This window comes from Cryptomeria japonica, chromosome 1 (assembly GCF_030272615.1).
Source record: "Cryptomeria japonica chromosome 1, Sugi_1.0, whole genome shotgun sequence".
Taxonomy (NCBI): Eukaryota; Viridiplantae; Streptophyta; class Pinopsida; order Cupressales; family Cupressaceae; genus Cryptomeria; species Cryptomeria japonica.
Window position 1 is genome coordinate 535,215,183 of NC_081405.1, and position 23,122 is coordinate 535,238,304.

Consider the following 23,122-nt stretch of genomic DNA (forward strand, 5'->3'; position numbering starts at 1 on the left):
GGGAGATTGTTGGCATATGTACACTCCAATGAGACATTGTAGGTGATTGAAGGTTTTGTCATTGATGGCAACCTTACAATCCTATGGCACCGACAAGGCATTACACCAGCAAGGCATTGCATTGGCACTAATAAGATCAGACTCTACACTAGCACTTAGACCACCGACACCGGTAGAGAAAGGAAGCATACCAGCACAAAGGCCAACAGGATTTTTGTTATATTGTATTTTCTTTATTATTATAAAATCTTTGTAAGCCGACTTAGCATTATTGTAAAATGACTCTTATATAAGAGAGATTATTGTAGAACATTTGTAAGTAAGCAAGAAGATCATATTTAGGTGAAATAAGGTAGACCTATTATGTGAATTATAGGTTAAGGGTTTATGTAAGAAGCAGAGCAGAAACCGGTACTGGATCTGGCATTATAGATGCTATTTTGAAGCAATACAAGATACTAGATTTGTATAATCCATCATTGTAAGTTAGTGAGACTTCCCATTGAGCAATGAGCTCTAGGCAGTTGGCCTTCCTGCATGTGCAGGCCCCTCTTGTAGTAGTAATATTCTCTTATTGGCCAATAAGTGAATATTGTGGGTCACAAATCCCACTGAGGTTTTTCCCACACCGGGTTTCCTCGTTAAATCATGGTGTTATGGTGTGTTTTTCGTGTCTCCACCAGATAACAAATATTGCATTTCACCAGATAGAAAATATTGCATTTCGCAGTGTGGAATGGGATTTCTTGCATACCGGTACACTGTTATAATATGTTCTACATGTTTTAAGTTAAGAAATTCAATTTACTGGTTAGATATTGATTCACCCCCCCCTCTCAATATCTGTGGGAATCCTAACAAGGGGAACGACCTAAGTGGGAATGGCTAAACGCCAAGTACTCCAACCCACTATAAAATAAATGTGATTTGATGAAAATCAAGTCAATGACAGTGCTCGGGAATAGCTCTCCTCAGTACCTTCGGGTATATTGAACCTTAGTTTTGAAGGTTGGGAGACCTCTTAATTGAGTTTATACCTCGATGCGCCGAACAGACCCCTTACTAGATCTAATTAAAATTAGAAGCTACTTGGTTCACCTTCGAAAGGGGGGATAATATTTGTGCAAGAGAGATAGTAAATCTCCCAAGATACTTGTCATTTGGTGTCCCCATTAGCGTTTGGAGTTGGATAATACGGCATTGAGAATCCATTGTGTGAGACTCAGCGGCTGTATTCTGATTAGCTATTGGGTGTGTACTTGAGTCTACAAGCAAAGGTTTTCTTCTCTCACCAATTTCCATAGGGTTTGCATGTTGTGATCGGAGTTACTATTCATACTACATGTTTTCTATGTTTTCATCCCTGAAACTAAAACTGAAATACCGAAATTGGAGAAAACAAGAAACAACTCAGTGATCAAAAACTTTGTTCATGTCAGAACTAGTGCATCCTAAGTCAAAATTATGTCCAAAACTAGTCCATCCTAATTCAAAATTATGTCCAAAACTAGTCCATCCTAAGTCAAAATTCTATCCAAAACTCTATCCAAAACCAATCTATCCTAGTCAAAACTCAGTCCATCTCAGAATTGGTCATACTCAGATATTGTAAACTCAAAATTTATTCTTTGTCATGTGAACAGTCGTACGAATCTAATCATTTATCATCCTACTCAATATCCTATGTCATACGAGCCTGATAATTTGTCGTCTGAGCTCAATCCTTTGTCGTACAAAACCCAAAAGTCTGTTATTTGAAGCTAAATCCTTTGTCATACGATATATAAATGCACTGAATCTTTTGTCATCCTAGACATACCCATCTATCATACGGTACTAGGTAGCAACTCATACAAACCAAAACTATTGTCATTCTAAAGCTATTAAATTGTCATCCTGCTCAGTAAAACCAGTCATACGATTCTCTGATTTTGTAAGTACAGAGAAGTCAAACTTGCCTAAAAAAATCTACAATGAACATAATATTGGTTATCATCATCCTAAGCATAAACAGATCAAAACAGTGTACCTCTGCCATTTGTATTGCGTGATTTGGTCGACCAACTTTCAGCTAGTTCAATCAACTACCTATCAAACCTAAGTCACTTAGATAACATCTTATACAGGATAGATCGTTCCTGAAACCAGACCGAATCTTAGTCACTACTCTTGAATCAACTTAGATAAACGTCTTATACAGGATAGATTTTTTCTAAAACCAGACTAAATATTAGTTGCTTCTCTGTAACAAATACGTCAACTAGACAACTAGCTCTAAAATTGATCTTGACCTCTGCATCACACACAACTTTAGGTCACACTAATCCATAAAAATGCCTACTTAAACTAGGAGTTCTTGTAAGAAAGAGGCCAAAGGAAAAGGACAAACCTTCACATATCACGATAACCCATACTACGTGAAGGACCCGCTCACTGATAAACCTTCATCATCAAGGGTATCAATTTTTTATGAATCTTAATCTCCTACTATACATGAGACGGAATAAAATGACAAAGACAACCTTAGTATTCATGAAATCGATAATGATTCCTCATCAAGTGAAGCTGAAGAAGACACTGAACCTCCAGAAAAAGATATTCGTGACTGTCAAAAGGATAAAGACTTCTGAAAAATGGTGAAAGCTATCCTGGCTCGAGAAAAGGAAGACTATTTCTTAGAACTAGCAAAAAAAGGTGCCAAACTTCCTACTAGATATGATGTTCAGACACTCATTACTAAAAAGGAAGAATCACCTATACTCGTAGTACAGAGACAATTACAAACCTTATAGACTGAGATCATATAACTAAAGAATAAGGATAAGTCCCCAAAACAATATTCTCTGGAGACAATATGCCCCTTTCCATTTTACAAGAATCTATACATGCCTCCATTTCCTTCACACGTTGAGATCCCAAAATTTGACAAATATGATGGTACCTTAGATCCTCAAGATCATGTCAGGAATTTTGTGCTTCCTATATGGAGTTCATGCATGATCAAACATATCTCATGTGCCTTTTCCCAATGAGTTTGGGAGGACAAGCTATGGAATGGTTCTCAAGTCTTCCTAAGGGGATAAAAACATTTGAAGAACTAGTCCAACTATTTTTACAACAATACTCATACAACATTCAACATCCCATGAATATGATCGAGCTTTGCAATACTAAACAGAAAACAGGGGAGCCTTTTCTGACTTTCCTCCAACGTTGGAGAAAGATGTTCTCTAGGTATTTACGACCTATCCCGAATTATGAAAAAATGGATATATTTGTCAATAACTTGGTCCCAGAATTGAAATATAGTATCTAAATGCAAGTACACCCATCATTTAACAAAATGGTAGATAATGCTATCTGAATGGAAGAGGTTCTTATAAACAAAGGAAAAATATCACGCCTTGGAAAGAAAAACAACCAGGATCTAGCTCTAAAGAGAAGAAAAAGTATTGGAAATTTGGCAAAGACAACAACATGAACGTTGTTAATGACAGAGTAGTAGACACTGTTAAAGCTAACTCAAATCCCACAATATTCAACTTGGCTAGTTGCATGCAAGCACTCAAAGCAGCTGAAGCTGCAACAGAAAATCCTCCAAAGAAAACAAAAGAGTGGTTCAAAGAGAAACCTTGGCTTTCCAGAACTAAGAGTGATTTCACTCCTCTTGAAGAATCATATGAATCCACTTTCAAAACTCTATTGGCAAACAATCTGATAACACTACCAGATAATTCAAGGCCATATGATCCAGAAGTCAAACCAAAATGGTGGAGAGAAAATGATTACTGTGACTACCATCAGAATAAGGGACATAACACAAACAACTACATGAAGCTCAAGCATGAGATTCAAGATCTCATAGATGGTAAAATTGTTTTTGGGAACCACACGACCAATGCTGATCACAAAGCATTTAAGGACCCTTTACCTGTTTATGAGCAAGGTGATTCCTCAAAGACCAAAGGAGGTGCCAAAGTAAATTATACTTATACCAGCAATGATAACGTCATCAACATGATTGAGCCTTCCCAATATGAATATTGCAATGTGATTATAGTCCAAGATAAACCAAATGAATCATGATATGCAAGAGCTCCGACTGGTTCTCAAAAGAAAGTCACTCTTCAAGGAGCTAGTTCTTCCAAATCGGCTCAAGAAACATCAAACCTACCAACCTCATCAAACAAACAAAAAGAATTGGATAAATTTAAAAGGCTAATTTCATCATCATCCTCTGGATATAGCATTGTTGAACAGTTAAATAAGATAAACGCTCAAATCTCAACCTTTGAATTGCTAAAAATCTCTTCTGCTCACAAAGGGATCCTAGACAACGCCTTGAACACCACTAACATTCCAAAAGATTTAGATATTGATCGGTTTCAATCCATGGTGGATCATTTGAATTCACCCCACTATTTGACCTTCTCTGAAGAAGATGACAACTTGCTAGATCATCCACATAACCAACCATTGCATATTGAAGCCATGATCCATAAACACAGAGTCAAACGTTTTTTGATAAATGGAGGCACAGGGTTGAATATTTGTACTTATAGTCTGCTTGCACAACTAGGATTCTCTGAAAAATGTCATTGATTCAGGAAAGAAAATAAAAATTAAAGCCTATGATGAAGAAGAAAGGACCTCTAAAGGTGTGGTATCATTACCAATCAGGGTAGGACCTGTAGAAATAGATGTCATTTTACAAGTACTTGATCTTCCTTGGTCATACAATATCTTACTGGGCAGGCCATGGATTCATGAAATGAAGGCAATTCCATCTACATACCATCAATGCTTAAAATTTCCTTACAATGGAGTTGAAGTCAATATTCATGTTGATACAAATGTCCCATGTAATGCATTGACAAAAGGTGTTGATACCTTTGTGCCTCATAATAGGGAAGCCTCTATAAATGAAAATACAGAAGCTCTAATGAAAGACTTGGAAAAGAAATTGAAGATGTCAAATATTGGCATGGATGGCTACAAGATAGAACCGGTACTTTCATTAGTCTCTCTCCCTCCATCACCAAAACAGTTGAGAAAACCATCAGAGGCCATGAGAACACAAAATTTAACTTCGAATATCATATATGATGGTCTTTTTGTACAGTCTTCTACTTCCCTGGCAGATGAAATAGAAGAGGATGCAGTTCTTAAATGGCTTTTCAAGGAAGATAGTGAAAACGAGAAAGTATGACATTGTAAGATTTCCTCAACCCAATATGGTCCTGGCTACAAAATGATTCAATGCATGGGATATTTAGGTACTGGTCCTCTAGGAAAACATCAAGAGGGTATTATTGAACCAATTCAACTGCAAACAAAATCCACAAATGATAAAGCTAGATTGGGATACAATCCAAGAAAAACATCAGACCAAAAACATGCTTCTAAAATTAAATAGAAGAAAAAGATACTGTCTTTCACATTACAGGAAGTAAGCACTCAACAACTTCAAGACAACAATGAGACAAAACAAGAGGAACTACCAATCAAGAGGGAGGAAATAGTCAATACTCAAGCTCCGATGGTATTAGGCACAATGCTACAAGAAGTAGAAGTCCCGGAAGATATGAAAGAGGAATTAGAAAGATTCAGGGAATTGCTTACACCATTGAAAATTCTAGTTACATACACTGGTAGGCAACAAGTAGAAGATTCAGAGATTGACTCAAATGAGTATGAATGAGGTCTAGATCACCTCTCAGATACATCCAGTACATAACTAGTACCATAGATGATACTCAAGAACTGATGCACATAAAACTAGAGAAAGAAATATAGGAAATTAGACAAAAGAGACAAGCAAACTATGAACAAGGACTAAAGGAAGGAAGAATACCAGAAATATTTTCATCTATGTACCCCTATACTAAGACAGAACAAATCAGGTATATCACTACACAAGAAGAATTGGAAGCAACAGAAGCAAAACTAGTCATTAGTCCAGAGAAAGTTGAATGGAGTAGACGACAAGGAATCACAGAATCATAAAGATCATGTCAACAGGTGTGTCAGATACAAATGATAAATGAGCCAGATCTTGAAGGAACTTGTAGCATTAAAGATGTTGGTGTTTATACCATACATATACTCACTAAATCACTTGAAGAAGACTCAGAAAATTCATCTGATGACTCTGATGACTCTAACAATAGTCCTATTCATGACAATATCTACTCAACATCAAATTTTGAATCATTTGATGAAAATAATGAAAATCTATCTACTGATCTTATTGTTGTCAAACCATGATATGAAGTCCAGTCTACCATAGAGAATGATGCTACAAGTCTATCTATTGGATCAGGTCAACTAAATATTAACGTGAACTTTAATAATCATGTTCTGACTCTTCCTGGTCTCAAGACATTTACACAAGGTATCGTTATGGAACTTGACTTTACGATCCACAATTGTGATGACAATACAGTGAACTCCCTCGAACCTATCCACGCTCTATCCTTGGTACATTCTGAATTAATTGACTGTATTTTACAAGACCAACCCATGAATATACCTACTTTTGCCAATGACTATACATTATCCTATTAACTCAATGTAGTTGAACCCATGTACTCTTCCACCAGTGAACAGAGTGAAAACATGATTGAAATAGATATCTAGTATTTTAGTCGCAAAAATAAGAAAAATAAAAATAAAAGACCTAATGGCGAAAACCATATTGTGGCGGTGTCAGAATCTAAAAAAGAGAAAATAAAGGATGTATCTAAGGGTGGAAACCTCTCTAAGGCACCTGAAGGTGAGATACTTGATATACTGCCAAGTCACTTCAAGGAGAGATCTTCTATATTGATTGAGCCAACTCAACCAGTGAACATTGGGAGTCAAGAGACACCACACATCATTCATGTACCTCAACCATTATAAGTGGAAGAATTGAAAAATTTCACACAGCTATTTTCAGAAAAAGAAGATCAATTTTGCATGGACATACTCTGATATGCCAGGCTTGGATCCTGATCTTATCATGCACCATCTTTCTATCACACCAAGAGATAGGAGTTTTCCTTAGGTCAAACCCCACTTTTGGAATTAACCATGAAATAGAATTGAAATGTAATTAATTTTTTGTAATGAAAATGATTTCCTTTAGAGGGAAATGCTGAAAATGTTTGAAACACTAATGCTATACTTATTTATGAAGTTTTTTTTTGTCTTCTCAATTAATTATGGTTTCATGTAGTCTTCACAAAACAAAACATGAATGTCATCTCCAATGCTTGAATCTTGACTTTAATTCTCCTCTAATTCTTGAAAGAAGATCAATTGCTTGCTCACTTGAATTTGACTGTTGTATTGAATGATCAGATGATTCAATGTATCCTTGTATATCAAAATGAGAGGGTTGGACCTCTTTTTATACATGTTGCATGGTCGAAAAATGAATTAATTTTTCGACATGAGTCAACAAGAGATCAGGGTTTTCGCTCATTTCAAATGACTTTTATTAGGCCCCAAAATGGGCCCTGATTAGGAGAACCAAGGCGAGGGCGCTCTGGTATTGACTAATCAAGGAGTCACAAAATTTGGGGAGAAAGTGTGTATAATGAAAATTTTGAGTATATTGCATGGTGTGGGAAAAATCAGGGCTCCAATCAGGCCTCGGGAGATGAACACCAACATGAGGGCCCAAATGAGGATAAAATTGTATGGGGGTACAATTTAGGATGTTACAAGAACCTCTATACTAGACTAGGATAAAGTTTGTACTTATAAAGAGTCTTGAGCTCTGACAATTACTCCTAAATATGGCCCTCCTTGCTAAAATTGGTTGGAGACTTATTTAAAAAAATACTAATTGGTCTAATTTTATAAATAATAAATACATTCAAGGAAGAGATGGTAGAACTTTTTGTTGCTATGATCCATTTCCTCAAAGATCCCACAACTGAAATAATTTGCTTAAAAACTAAAGGTCTTTTAATATTTAGGGTGCTCTTTGGCAAGTGGGTAATGGTAGAAATTGGATATTCTAGAAGGACCCATGGAACTCTTCTATACCACTAGAATTCCACCTGATCTTATTAGCTATTGAAAGGGATTTGATTAATAGGTTGAAGATCTTTGTTAAAGGCTTTTGGGATTCTACGTGTTCCCCCCCTTCATGGAAGATCAGCCCCATATATTTCAACCCTTTATTTCATATTGCTACAAAAGAACTTCTCAAGATAAAAAATACCTGTAGCGTAGTAAATTGTACACCCTTGCTAGGGTGGTATAAATCTACGCTTAGTTTAGCACCCGCCTTAGTGTTTTTTCTTCTTGCATTGTAATTTCCTTTTAAGCATTTAATTAATTAATTAAATTAAATATAAAGTCATATTTCATCACTCCCCACATCATAAAATTGGACCCTTTACCCTAAGTGTACCCCTTTTTATTTTATTCCTCCAATAAATCATTAAATCATAAACCCTAATTATGTCTTATTTCAACCTTTAAGGCCTGATTTCTCATATCAAAACATCTCAAAATCAGTTTTAACTTTGGGATTCTCTCTAATATTGTCATATCTAATGGTCTCGAAAATTTGGTGAAAATTTGGTCAGACCATGTTCACTTTGCACACGGTCCCTGACATTTTCCCCAAAATTTTGGGAGCATAATTCTATGATATTATAATGCCTAACCGCAAAAGATTGGAGGGAAATTCAAATCATAGGTCAGCCTAAAGACAAAATTAATATCTAGGTTTTTCATACATAAGAGTTTTGTTTCTTCATTTGAAGGCATGTAACTAAGATCTAATCGAATCTACAAAAAGGAAGTTTTGGCGAAGAAAGCACAAGGAACCTTCTATGTAGTGAAAGAGAAGCCTATGTGGAGTCTTCAACAACATTCAACAACATTCATCAAGCATTCATCAATTATTTGTCAAGCATTCATCATCAATTAGGAACCTTGAAGACATTGAAGAATAATAGGAGATCACCGACTAACGATTGGCTTGTACCCCTCCCTTAGGGGTTGGGTATGGTTTCATGTTATTTTCATGTCTTTATATGACCTTCATTACATAAATTTACATATTTAGATTCTTTGTTTAGATCACTTTGCATCATTGGTTTAGAGAATTTACTTTGTGAATTACAAGCATTTAGGGTTTACTTTTTAGAGCCACTCTCAATTGTTTGCATTCATTTTAGGGTCTTGCACACACAAAAGATTCCTACACACACTATTTTACTATACAAATTGGCTATTTGTTGAGGTGTAAGTCACCAAAATAGGGGTTTGACTAAGGCAAAACCCTATATAGCCACCCAAAACCCTATTTTTAGTTACGGGTGCAAGTACAAGATCTGATCATCCCCATAATTTTTAGGTTCGACAGAGCACACAGACATAGGCCTGAAGATCAAATTTGATCATAAATCACTAGGACAGGGGTGTGGCACCCTGGTCCTCCCTCGACACCTTGGTCCTGCCTCATGGTCCTGTCTGGGCGTCCTGGTCCTCCCTGGGGCATCCTGGTCCTCTCTTGGCACCCTGGTCCTCTCTAGGTGCCTTGGTCCTCTCTAGGTGCCCTGGTTCTCTCTAGTCTCCCTAGTCCTGGGCACTGGTCCTCCCTAGGTTCCCTGGTCCTATGCCTTGGTCCTCCCAGTTTCAAGTGAAATTTGGTAGGGTGGAAGCTCAGAACCTTCATATTGCAATCTCTCAGTTGCAGCTCTTTGTCAAACAAAATGTGAATGGAGTGAGGAATTCTTGTTTGGGTCAGTTTGGCTCATTTTTCAACACCAGGTACACATTCAGATTCCTCCCCCTTCTCTTCTTTCAGTATCTCAATTTTAGATCTATGAGTTTTTGCAATTTCAATTCATATATGCTTCATTTTTTATCTCCTAGTATAGTTCATCATTACATTCAATTGTGCATATCTTTCCTTGATTTACAACAAGAGGAATAGAAACCCTAAGAGATAATCCTTGCCTCTCTCTTTCTCACAAAAGTTAGCCAAAGTGAGCTATCTCCCTAGGCTCTTTTGTATTCCCAATGCGTTGTCTAAAGTGGGATTAAGTCGTAGTCACCCGATCTCGATTTTTGCCCACCACATTTTGGTGAAGCCGACGTGAATCCAATCTTCTTTAATTCTAATTTATGTTCTCATATCTGATTTTTTTTCTATTTCAAATTCAAACTTACATTTATAGGTTTCAATTCCTTGGAAATTTAAAAAAAAAGTATTTAGAGGTCAATTTTGTTAAAACCCTAATTTTATAATTCAAAATTGAACTTGTGGATAGATTAATTTGGATCATTAATTTCAGATCTGATTTAAGAACAAATTTCCCTCATAAATTTCATTTTCTAAATCAACATTTAGAGTGCTTTCATTGGTTAAAATTGAACATTTCCTTCTACTTTGCATATGTTATCATTTGAAAGAGGAAAATTGTTGTCATGATGCATTCTTTTCATAAATGTGAGAATGGCATAGCTTCCCTTGCTTCAATTTTTCCATCTCTTAAATAACCTCATCCTATCTATGACAACATTTTAGTGCCTAAGAGAGTTGTTACCAAACCCTTCAAAACTCTCTAATGCTCTAAGGATGAAGATTTGAAGAGTGATCTTGACAATTTTGCTAAAATGTGCCCTTCCCATCTAGCTATCTTGGAGGAAGATGATGATATCATAAATACCTTTCTTAGTGTTACTTTACCTTCTTTACATGATTCCTCTCTAAGTGAAAAGGTATTGATGGACATTGACTTATCTTCTCCTATATTTGGTCTTACCAATGGGGGCATGTTAGTGCAACAAGAGGTTATGAGCACTCCTTTCAAAGATCTCCTTCTTAAGAAAGAATATTTGGAGAAATATGTTCATCTCCCTCCTAAATAATACTCCAATAATGAGGATCATTTTGTGCAAGAAGATGGCCCCTTTCCCTGAAGCTTGTCTTACCCATAAAGATGCCTTAAAAAAAGAAAATCAAATAATAATCAATTTCCTTAATTCTCTCTCCCCTAAACATCCCGTTGAACACATTTTGAGGCAAGAGGATTATTTAAAAACATATAGTGATTCTCTCTCTCCCAAGGATGAAGAATTAATGAACAATGTTATCCATTCTCCCAAAATCGGCAATAACAATAAGGACATCTTTGTGCAAGATATTTCTAATACTTTTTTCAATAACCTCACTATTTTGGATGAATCATTAGAAGGTGTTGATTATTCTCTACCCCATGGGAGAACCCTAGCCAAACAAGATTAAATAATGATTGACAAATCTCTTGATAGCATCTTACCTTCCATGAATCTTAATCATTTTTCCTCTAAAGGTAACGCATCTCCTTCTCCCCAAATAGGTTCTTCTCATAAGGATACTTTAGTTCAAGAAGAGATTGTTAACATATCTTTCAAAGATCTCCCTCTCAAAGATGAAACTTTAGAGAGTAATGTTGATCCTTCTCCTACAAAGTCTAATCCCCATGTAGATCCTTTGATGATAAAGGATGATACAACCTTTCCTACTAATACTCTTCCTTCTAAAACATCAATGACTACTCCTAGTCTATCACCTAAAATTGACCTTATCCATGATAAAATTTTAGTGGGAGAATAGACTATCAACAATTCTTCCAACAATCTTGTCCATTCTTCTTCTAAAATTCATAAGGACACCTTTGATATTCCTAAACAATCTTCAATCAATTTGATACATGTGAATGAAGCACCTAAAAAAACCATCTTCATAGTTAAAGGTGCTTGTCCTTCTCAAAGTTCTCAATGTAAGCCTATCTTAGTGGTTTAAGGTGGTTATGCTAATGATTATTTTTTCACTCCTAAGAAACATGTTATTACTGTGCAAGGAGGTTATCCTACTAAGAGCCCTTATGTGTGTGCTAAGAAAATCACTGAAGAGAGTTATCATGTGGTTGCTCATACCTACAACACAAGGAACAATAGGCAACCTAATCCTCTTCTATTTATCCCAACTTCACTTCATCCCTCTCAACCTACTCTTCCACAAGCACCTTGTATATCATAGACTCTTAGTAAGGAGTATGATCTTATTGAACAACTTAAACCTACTCCTACCAAGATTTCTATTTGGGATTTGGTTCAAACTTCACCTACTTACTATGGGATGTTACAAGATGCTTTGAAAAACTTAGATGTCCCACTTACAGTGACACCTAATAACATGGCTTCTTTGATTGATCCTACAAACAAACCCAAAACTCAAATTGTATTCACACAAGATGAGTTACCTTCTCATGAAATCCAACATCAATGTGATCCTCTTATGATTGTGGTTATTATCAATGATACTGTTATAAGATGAACCCTTGTGGACAATGGATTTGGCCTTAATGTTTGTGGTGCAGACTTATTGGATAAGATTAATGTGGATTGTTCTCTCATCGAACCTGCTTCTATTTCTATTTGAGGCTTTGATAATGTTGCTAAACAATGTTTAGGTGTCATAACCTTGCTTGTTAAGGTAGGTCCTATTATTTTACCTACACCTATTAATGTCATGCATGGTAATTTGACATATAACATTCTATTAGGGAGACCATGGATTCATAGCATGCAAGTTGTCCCCTCAACTTTGGATAGGCAAGTTAAGTTCATTTATAAAAATAAGACATACACCTTTTTAGTTGATAATCTTCAAGAACCATTAAAATCTAGATCTTCTTGTTCTACTTTCCATTATTCCTACTTCTTCAAATACATCTATTTCCTTTGATGATCTTGTTCCTTCTAGTACTCCTGATTATTGTACTCAATTGGAATCTCCTCCCAAGGATATCTTTTCTCATGAAGAAGTGCTATTAGATGATGGTTGGGGATCTCTAGAATTTACCCCTACTTTTATAGGAGAGTATAGAGTATCTCAGAAAGGATCTAAGACTGAGAAGGAGAATCTAAGGAGGAACCTAAAGAGCAACCCACTTTGTTTAAACAACTAAGTAACCACTTTGTGGCTACTTCTAATCCAAATAATTCTTCAAATACTTCCTCTAATTCATATAGCACTGAGACCTATGAGGCACAACCATATCTAATTCATAGACTATATTTTAGCTAATCGTGGCTATGATGGCAATGGTTGTGGTGCAAATGAACAAGCAATTAATGTTCCTTTAGAACATAACACACATGCAGATTCATTTGGACTTGGATATGATCCTTCTAAGCCCACCAAAGCATCTAAAATACAATCTCTCAATGTGAATGCTATATTTAGTAGTGATGATGACCTCACCTCATTTAAATCATCTTCTACTTCTTTTAACACTCATCCCACTCATATGGAAATCTTGGTGATTAAAAAGTCTCTTTATGAATCTCCTCAAGAAATTTCTAATCCTAATTATGAGACTTTATCTTCTACTCATTCTAAAATCCCTTCTTATAGGAATAAGGCTCTAATAAACTACACTTATATCCCTATCCTGATATTTCTTGTGTGAAAGAAACGTGTGACTTAGTGGCCTATTCTTCTCCTATAAACTTCTCTCTTTCTAAAGACTTTTTAACATTCATCATCTTATATATGTTTTAAATCTCACTTATAGTAGAGAATTTAACATATCATATTCAAATACCACATTCAATCTATCATGTCTTTAAATAACATTAATGGCTATTATGTTGCTCATCATTATGTGACATTGGTAGGTCACTTACTAGGGGTTCATTTTCATTCATGATGATACAATTTCACGTGAAATCATAATTTTGGAATAAACATAATAGCCTATTTATATCTCATCTCTTCTCCCTATATATGAGGGGCAAGATTGATTTCAAACATCTCTCCTTCTTAAGATTAAAATTTCCCCTTTGTGAAGTAGTGTCTTCTAGAAGGATTTCTTCTTGATTGTAGAGGTGTATTCATATTTTAATTCATTCTCTCATATTGGAACAAGCATCCCTAATGGGGATCTTAAGTACATATCCTTGATTGAGACCTCCTCCATGGTGTTGGAAGTCTTTGATCATTCATCAATTTCTTTTCTTCATTGAGTAGTATCTTTTATAATAAAACCTTCCATTTTGTGAATGTGCATGTCCTTGATGAGGATCTCTTGCCTTATTTAGAAGAGTGTTGCTATAAATAATCTCTCTTTGATGTCATTTAAATCCTCCATTCTTTTCTAATTTCCTTTATGGAGTTGCATTTTTGGATTATATTTCTTGCATTTGTTTCCATTTAAATCTTTCATCTTGTGTTAGAGATCTCTCAAATCCTCACACTCTTTGTTGTGTTGAAATCGAGGTTTAGTTCTCTTTCTTACCAAAGGATTCTTCATTAGTTTTTGATATTGTATCAAATCTTCTTGTGAGCATTTGTCATCAATTTTCTTTCACAATTCAATGTGGTAAACGTGATACCCTATTTCAACTCACTAAAATTAGCAAGACGAAATAGGGGAGGAATATAACTACCCTTTAATTTTCATCACCTTCCTTAGTAAGCAATTAGCTGATTTTTTGATTTTATCTAATATGTGGTTTTGTAGCGTACGGTTCCTAACTATGTATTGCAGATGCTGCTATGGGCTTCGTCCAACAACTTGTAGATATATCCTTTTTCATGAATGTTTACTTTCCTTTACTTTATCTTGCATATTCACGTAGTGTCATATGTCCGCTAAAGTGGGGGCTAAATGTAGCATCATAAATTGTATACCATTTCTAGGGTGGTACAATTATATGCTTAGATTAGCACCTGCCTTAGTGTGTTTGCATATTGCATTGTAATTTACCTTTAAGAATTTAATTAATTAATTTAATTAAATATAATTTCATATTTCATCACTCCCCACATCATAAAATTAGGCCCTTTACCCTAAGTGTGCCCCTTTTTATTTTATTCCTCCAATAAATCATTAAATCGTAAACCCTAATTACGTCTTATTTCGACCTTTAAGGCCCGATTTCACATATCAAAACATCTTGAAATCAGATGTAACTTTGGGATTCACTCTAATATCATCATATCTAATGGCCCCAAACATTTGGTGAAAAGTTGGTTAGTGCACATGGTCCCCGACATTTTTCTCAAAATTTTTGGAGCATAATTTTATGATATTATAATGCTTAACCCCAAAACATTGGCAATAAATTCAAATCCTAGGTTAGCCTAAAGATGAAATTAAGATCTAGGGTTTTCATGCATAAAATATCTCTTTCTTTATTTGAAGGCGTGTAACTAAGATCTAATCGAATCTACAAAAAGGAAGTTTTGGCAAAGCAAGCACAAGGAGCCTTCTATGTAGTGTAAGAGAAGCCTATGTGGAGTCTTCAACAACATTCAACAACATTCATCAAGAATTCATCAAGTATTTTTCAAGAATTAATCATCAATTAATAGCCTTGAAGACATTGAATAATAATAGGAGATCATCAACTGACAATTGGCTTGTACCCTTCCCTTAGGGGTTGGGTATGGTTTCATGTTTTTTTCATGTCTTTATATGGGATTCATTACATCAATTTACATATTTAAATTCATGCTTTAGATCACTTTGCATCATTGGTTTAGAGTATTTACTTTGTCAATTACAAGCATTTAGGGTTTACTCTTTAGGGTTTCTCTAGATTGTTTGCATTCATTTTAGGGTCTTGCACACACACAAGATTCCTGCACACTATTCTAGTATACAATTGGCTATTTGTTGAGGTGAGAATCACCATAACGGGGGTTTGACTAAGGAAAAACGCTATATAGCCACCCAGAACCCTATTTTCAAGTATAGGTGGAGGTATAGGATCCGATCGTCACTGCAATTTTTCAGGTCTAACAAAGCACATAGAAACAATCTTGAAGATAAAATTTAAGCATAAATCACTAGGACAGGGGCATGGAACCCTGTTCCTACACCCTAGTACTCCTTGGGTTCCTTGGTCCTATATCCTGGTCCTTATTGGGCGTCCTAATCATGCTTGGGCACCCAGGTCCTCTTTGGGTGCCCTAGTCCTCTCTGGGTGCCCTGGTCCTCCGCCCTAGTCCTCCCAGTTTTAGGTGAAATTTGGCAAGGTGGAAGCTCAAAAACCTATAGATTGCAGTCTCTTAGTTGCAGCTCTCAGTTAGACAAAACAAGACTGGAGTGTGGCATTCTTGTCCAGGTTAGTTTGACTCATTTTTTAATACCAGGTACACATTCAAATTCCTCCCCCTTCTATTTTCAGTATCTCACTTTCAGATCTGTGAGTTTCTGCAATTTCAGTTCATATATGCTTTATTGTTTATCTGCTAGTATAGTTCATCATTACATTCAATTTTGCATGTCTTTCCTTCATTTACAACAAGAGGAATAGAAACCCTAAGAGATAATCCTTGTCTCTCTCTTTCTCACAATAAGTAGCCAAAGTGAGCTATCTCCCTAGGCTCTCTCTTATTCTCAATGTGTTGGCTAAAGTGGGATTAGGTCTTAGTCATCCGGTCTCGCTTTTTCCCCACCACAATACCCTAATATTTTCTAGGTTTAATGTTGGAGACAATCAAGTCTAGTCTGCCTCTAAAGATAGGAACTATTCTTCAAGTCCTCTTTTCACCTTATAGCTCCTTATATGCCCTCATAGTTTAACTGGATGAACATTTGGAGACCCAAAACTATCCCAAAAATTTATCATTTGTGGTGGATGGCTTGCCATAAAAATATTCTCACTATTGACAAACTTCTGAAAAAGTGGATTCTAACTTTTAAATCTATATGTGTCCTATGTGAGGAGGATCTAGAAAGTATAAATCATATAACATTTCATTGCCAATGCTCTTGGAACATAAGGCAAAAGGTTATAAGCATTTTCTCCATGTATTGGGTGTGGCATATTGATCATATGATGGCTTCCTCCTATATGAGTCCTCCATCAACCCACTCATGCATTAGGGAACTTTGGCGGTAGGACTTCCTCCATACTGATTAAAGTATCTATAAGTAATGCAGCAACAAAAAATTTAGAGATAAGTAGATGAAAACATCTCTATCCAAACAATTTTTTGAATCCTAGGATGAGGTTAAAGTTTGTATTGGAGTATGGCTATCACTATGTCCATGGAGTCTATTGTTGTCACTATTGGGCTCATTGTTGAAGGTGTGATTTTCCCTAGAAAACCCATGGGGAATTATAAGGATCATTTGAAGAGGTTCCTAATGGTGGGCAAGAAAAATTTTCTTCTACAAAATGGATTAAGTAGAGAGGATCTCCTAAGTGAATGGAAGGACATAGCATTATTCGAAATGAATTACATCACCCTGGATGGAAAGTATAAAATATTTCACTCCTAATTATTCCCAATGCTTAATAATTTCAAGCATGGTATGAAGATGAGCTTTCCCTACTATATTTTTTCTTTCATTTCTCAATCTATTACTACTACCAAGTCCAAGAATGTTATCCCGTTGCACGAAGGTTTAGTCTTGAGACTTTATAATTTCTAGCTGGTTATATCCCTTACTAGTATGCCCTCTATAAACCCTACTAAATCCCTTCATAAACCCGCCCTTGTGTTGGATATTTTTAGTTTACCCAAGTCTAGATATAAAGGTGCTTCCAGTGTGATGACTAGCCCACAAAACAATATTATCTCTGCATGGGTTAACCCCCAATAGCTGGCCAAAACAAAGAAAATTGACTCCACTACCCCATTAAGAAAGAAAAACTTAAAATATGGATGATTATTGAATAAATTGTATCTATAGCATCCTAAAATTGAACCCTTTGCAATTTTGACCACATTTTGGGCCGTCACCTTATCGGTCTCATTCCCACACTTGACCGGGACCTATTTTTGTCTCTTTTATGCAACCAAACTTCATTTTTCACCTCACACCTTGCATGGACACCTTGATCCCGCTTCAAAATAGGGCAGGACCAAGGCGTGGCACCCTGGGATCCCCTAAAGGGGACCTATCTTGGTGCATATCCCTTGGACTTATCTCAAATGTGAGCTAGAAATAATCCCCAATGTCAGCCTATGTTGGAAAATTAAACAATTGACGATAGGCAAGTATACAATGAAGTTTTCCCCTCTCATTTGACATAAGATAACATACAATCATAAGAGATAGCATGAAAAAGTGGAGAAGGCAAGGAGACTACATTCAAGAAGCAATAATTCAAGCATTCATTCCTCATCTATCCACTAGAGAAACACTACATCATTCATTTGCAAGCATGTGTGTGTGTTAGGGTTTTGTCATGTCCATGCCATTTCATACAACATATGTGATTACATCTAAGAAGCAAAGAAGATGTATTATCATCTATTGCTGATATGAAGGTATACCTTTCCATCATTTATTTCAAGCATTTGTAGTATTTCTTTCATGGTTGATTCCAAACCGAGGTTTGACTTCGGAAAACCCCTATTCCCAACCCCTTTCTTCTTCTTTTTGTGTGCAGGAAGCAGGTGCGCAACTATTCTTTTGGTATTAATCTTTATTTGTAGAGACGAAAAAACCCTTTTCGATGCGTGGAAAGTTTGAAGGACCAAGTTGGGGGCGCCCCTGTTTGAACACACGATCTCTACTACTTTTGGCAGATTTTGCAGAGCAGCTCCAAATCATCTCAAACTTCTCAGATCCAGGTGTACGACTCAATCTCAAATTTTTAGCTCACTATTTTCACTTACCTTGTTTTCAATCTAAGGGTAAAAGCACAATATTGTGTTACACTTTTATAAAGGCATAGGGCAACAGAACTAAAGTTGTTTAACTTCGACCACATAGAAGTGACATTTCTAAATTGAATTTTGAAATGATGTAAACTGATCAAATGTAGAAATATTAATGAAGTTTATTTCTATTATTTTCTAAAATTTTTAGGAAAAAAATTGATATTTTTTTTATAAATTCAAAGACAGATTTTTCATTGTTGAAAAATAATGAAAATGGACTTATTTTTTCGATTTTTTTTTCCAAATAGAGAACATATATATGCAGTGTTAAAAAAAATTTAATTTAATTTTGATGTATATTTTTCTCTTTATAATATTTTGAAGTACAGCATAGCTAAATTTGACAATTTTCATTCGACGTCACCTTTTGACTACTAAATTTATCATTAACCAAAAAAAAACCTTTTTGGGAAGATTCTCTCATCTAGTGAAGAATAATTTTTTATTTTTTTTAAATTTTATTTAATATTTATTTTTCAATTTCTAATCAACTTATTTTTTAACATTAAAAACCTACTCACAATGTTTAATTAATAAAAAATATTAAAAAACTATCAAAATAGTAAAAATATTATATGACTGAATTCTTAACTTCGAGCTCTACAAAAGGGTTTTTTTCGTGTTTTTGTAAAAAAAATCTTGTGTGATGAAAAATTCACCAGAAGTTCAATCTAGTAAAAATATAGAGAAAATGACCATTTTGGTGCCACATAGTAGGCCACATCTGCTAGTCCAGTCGGACTCCTGCCCGCCAAACTTGGTCCCCCATTCGATCATGGGATAAAATTATATTTTTTGCTTTTTTGTTTTGTTTTATTTGTGAAGTCAACTAGCTGGGTTATTAGGGTCAATTTGATGATTATTTGGACATATTGTTGATGACTTTTACAAGGTATCAATTTAATATTTTTTGATGTTAACTTTAATTTATTAATATTTAAATTACTGTATAATTTAAGTTTTTACACATTTTTTATTTAAATACTATTAGAAAGTTTGTCTACATGTCTATTTGTTTTTCCTTTCTAGTTTAATTAGGCTCACATCTTTATTCCATTTTGGGGTTAATTAACTTGTTTGAGGTGTTTTATGCCTTTGGCATGATTTGTACTTAGATAGAACTCTAAAGATGATAACAAAAGTATCTGAACTCCCCTCATCTTCCATTGGGAATTGGGTGTAAGATAAATTGCTATCATCTTATTTTTAGGTAGAAGGGCATACCCTCTCGAGAAGCCCATAAGGCTGGTAAAAGGGGAATGACCAAAGTGATACTTTCTTCTTCCTGTAATAAAAATTAATAAGTTGGGCGAAAGTCACGACGCCTTGGTGACATGTATTTACACCGACAGTAGTCCCTAGTATCTACACTGTGTATGCACTTGTGTGGAGAGCGAGGAGTGGGTTCTTGAATGAGTTGTCACCACATGGGTAGACACCAAGTTTCGTAGAAGTTCCCCCACTAGACACCTTAGAGTAGTGGCCCACCCTTTTTTTTCTGAACATCGTGATAGCTTCAGTGCAAGTGGATAGATGGTTTCCCCCCCAAGACACTCACCATAAGGCTCTCATGGGATGAGACAGAAATCCTCGGCTTAGCATAAGCTACTTGTAGTTTTCTGGGGAGAGGGTGATAGGGTCATCCTTCCATTTCTAGAGGCCCTTGGTTGTTTGCTCACAAAAAAGAAAAAAATTAGTGAATGCGCCCCTCAAGGTGCCCCTACACTTGAGATGACGGAGATCCTAGGTTGTGGGCTGAAGTTATCACCATGAGAACATTGACCTTAGGATAAGAAAGTGTTGGATGTGCTTCGATTGTGTTTAGACTTGTAGAAATTGGGTTGAATTTGGCTTATGAACATACACATTGGTCATGTTAATTTTTATAGTATCACTAGTTGTAACAATCATTGTGTCTTCTTGTATGCGATGTTTGATCTAAATTGCTACAAAAAATTTATGTACAAGTGTTTCTATATATGTATATATGTACATGTATGTGTTTATGTGTGTGTATGCATGCATGTGTGTATGAGTATATGTGTGTATATGTATGTGTGTATGCGTATGTCTGTGTATGTGTATACATGCATGTTTATATATGTATGTGCACACATGTGTGTGTATATGTGTGTGTCTGTATATGTGTATGTGTGTATATGTATATGTGTGTATGTATGTGTATGTACATGGATGTGTGTATGTATGAGTATGTGTCTATATGTGCATCTATATGTGTGTCTATGTGTGAGTATATATGTGCACGAGTATATATGTGTATGTGTGTGTATGTATGTATGTGTATGTTCACATACATGTGTGTGTGAATGTGTGATTATGCGTGTATGTATGTATGTATGTATGTATGTATGTATGTGTATGTGTGTGAGTATGTGTGTATGTGTATGTATGTCTACATGTGTGAGTATGTGTGTATGTACATGTGTATGTATATATGTATGTGTATGTGTGTGAGTATGTGTGTATGTATATGCATGTGTATGTGTGAGTATGTATGTGTATGTGTGTATGTGTATGAGTGTATGAGTGTATGTGTGTGTATGTATGTCTATGTGAGTGTATGAGTGTATGTGTTTATGTATGTATGTGTGAATGTGTGCATGTATGGGTGTGTATGTGTGTGTGTATGTATGTACATGTGTCTGTGTGTGTGTATGTATGTATGTGTGTATGTGCGTATGTATGTATGTGTGCATGTGTGTAAGTGTTAGTATATATGTGTACGAGTATATATGTGTATGTGTGTGTATGTGTGTGTGTATGTATGTATGTGTATGTGCACGTACATGTGTGTGTGAATGTGTGAGTATGTGTGTATGTATGTATGTATGTATGTATGTATGTATGTGTATGTGTGTGAATATGTGTGCATGTGTATGTATGTCTACATGTGTGAGTATGTGTGTATGTATGTGTGTATGTATGTGTATGTGTGTGTTTGTATGTGTGTATGTATGTGTATGTGTGTATGAGTGTATGTGTGTGTGTATGTAGGTGTATGTGAGTGTATGAGTGTATGTGTATGCATGAGTATGTGTGTATGCGTGCATGTGTGTATGTGTGTATATATGTGTGAATGTGTGCATGTATGGGTGTGTATGTGTGTATATGTGTTTGTATGTATGTACGTGTGTGTGTATGCATGCGTGTGTGCATGTGTGTGTGCATGTGTGTGTGCATGTGTGTGTGTATGTGTGTGTATGTAATGTGTATGTGTGTATGTATGTATGTATGTATGCCTATGTGTATGTGTGAGTATATATGTATATGTGTGTGTATGTATGTGTGTATGTATGCATGTGTATGTGCATGTACATGTGTGTGTGAATGTGTGAGTATGTGTGTATGTAGGTGTATATGTATGTGTATGTGTATGTGTATGTGTGTATGTGTATGTGTGAGTATTATGTGTATGTGTGTATGTGTATGTGTGTATGTATGTATGAGTATATGTGTGTGTGTGTATGTGTATGTGAGTGTATGTGTATGTATGAGTATGTGTGTATGAGTGTATGTGTGTGTATGCATGTGTAAATGTGTGCATGTATGGGTGTGTATGTGTGTATGTGTGTGTATGTACATGTGTGTGTGTGTGCATGTGTATATGTATGTGTGTGTATGTATGTGAGTGTATGTATGTGTGCATGTGTGTATGTGTGTATGCGTGTGTGTGTGCATGTGTATCTATGCATGTGTATGTGTGTATGTGTATGTATGTATGTGTATGTGTGTATTTGTAAGTATGTGTGTGTCTGTGTGTATGAGTATATGTGTGTGTGTGTATGAGTATATGTGTGTGTGTATGTATGTGTGAATGTGTGTATGTATGGGTATGTATGTATGTATGTGTATGTGGGTGTATGCGTACATATGTATGTATTTGTATGTGTGTGTATGTATGTGTGTATGTGTATGTATGTGTATATGTGTATGTATGCGCGTGTGTGTGTATGTGTGTTTATGTATATGTGTATGCGTATGTATGTGTGTTTATGTATATGTGTATGCGTATGTATGTATGTATGTGTGTGTGTCTGCATGTATGTTTTTGTGTTTGTATGTGTGTGTGTGTGTGTTTACATGTATATGTGTATATACTCTGTATATGTGTATATTTATATTTAAAGTTGGGTCCAATTGACTTGACATATATGTGCATGTGCGCATGTGTATTTAGGGGTTTGCAGATTTAGATTTCTTCTCAATAGCAGTTTGTCCAATGGGCAATAAAAGGACTAGATTACAGAAGTATGATCGAATAAAAGAGACTAAAAAAAGGGATACAACACCTGCTCAAGAACAAGTTCCCATTGATGATGAAGTGGTCCCGATTCAAGAAAGAGAAGTAACTGGTCCTAGTCAATCCAAAAAAAAATTCTTTGGTATGGACAATTTGATGGAGATGGATGAAGACAC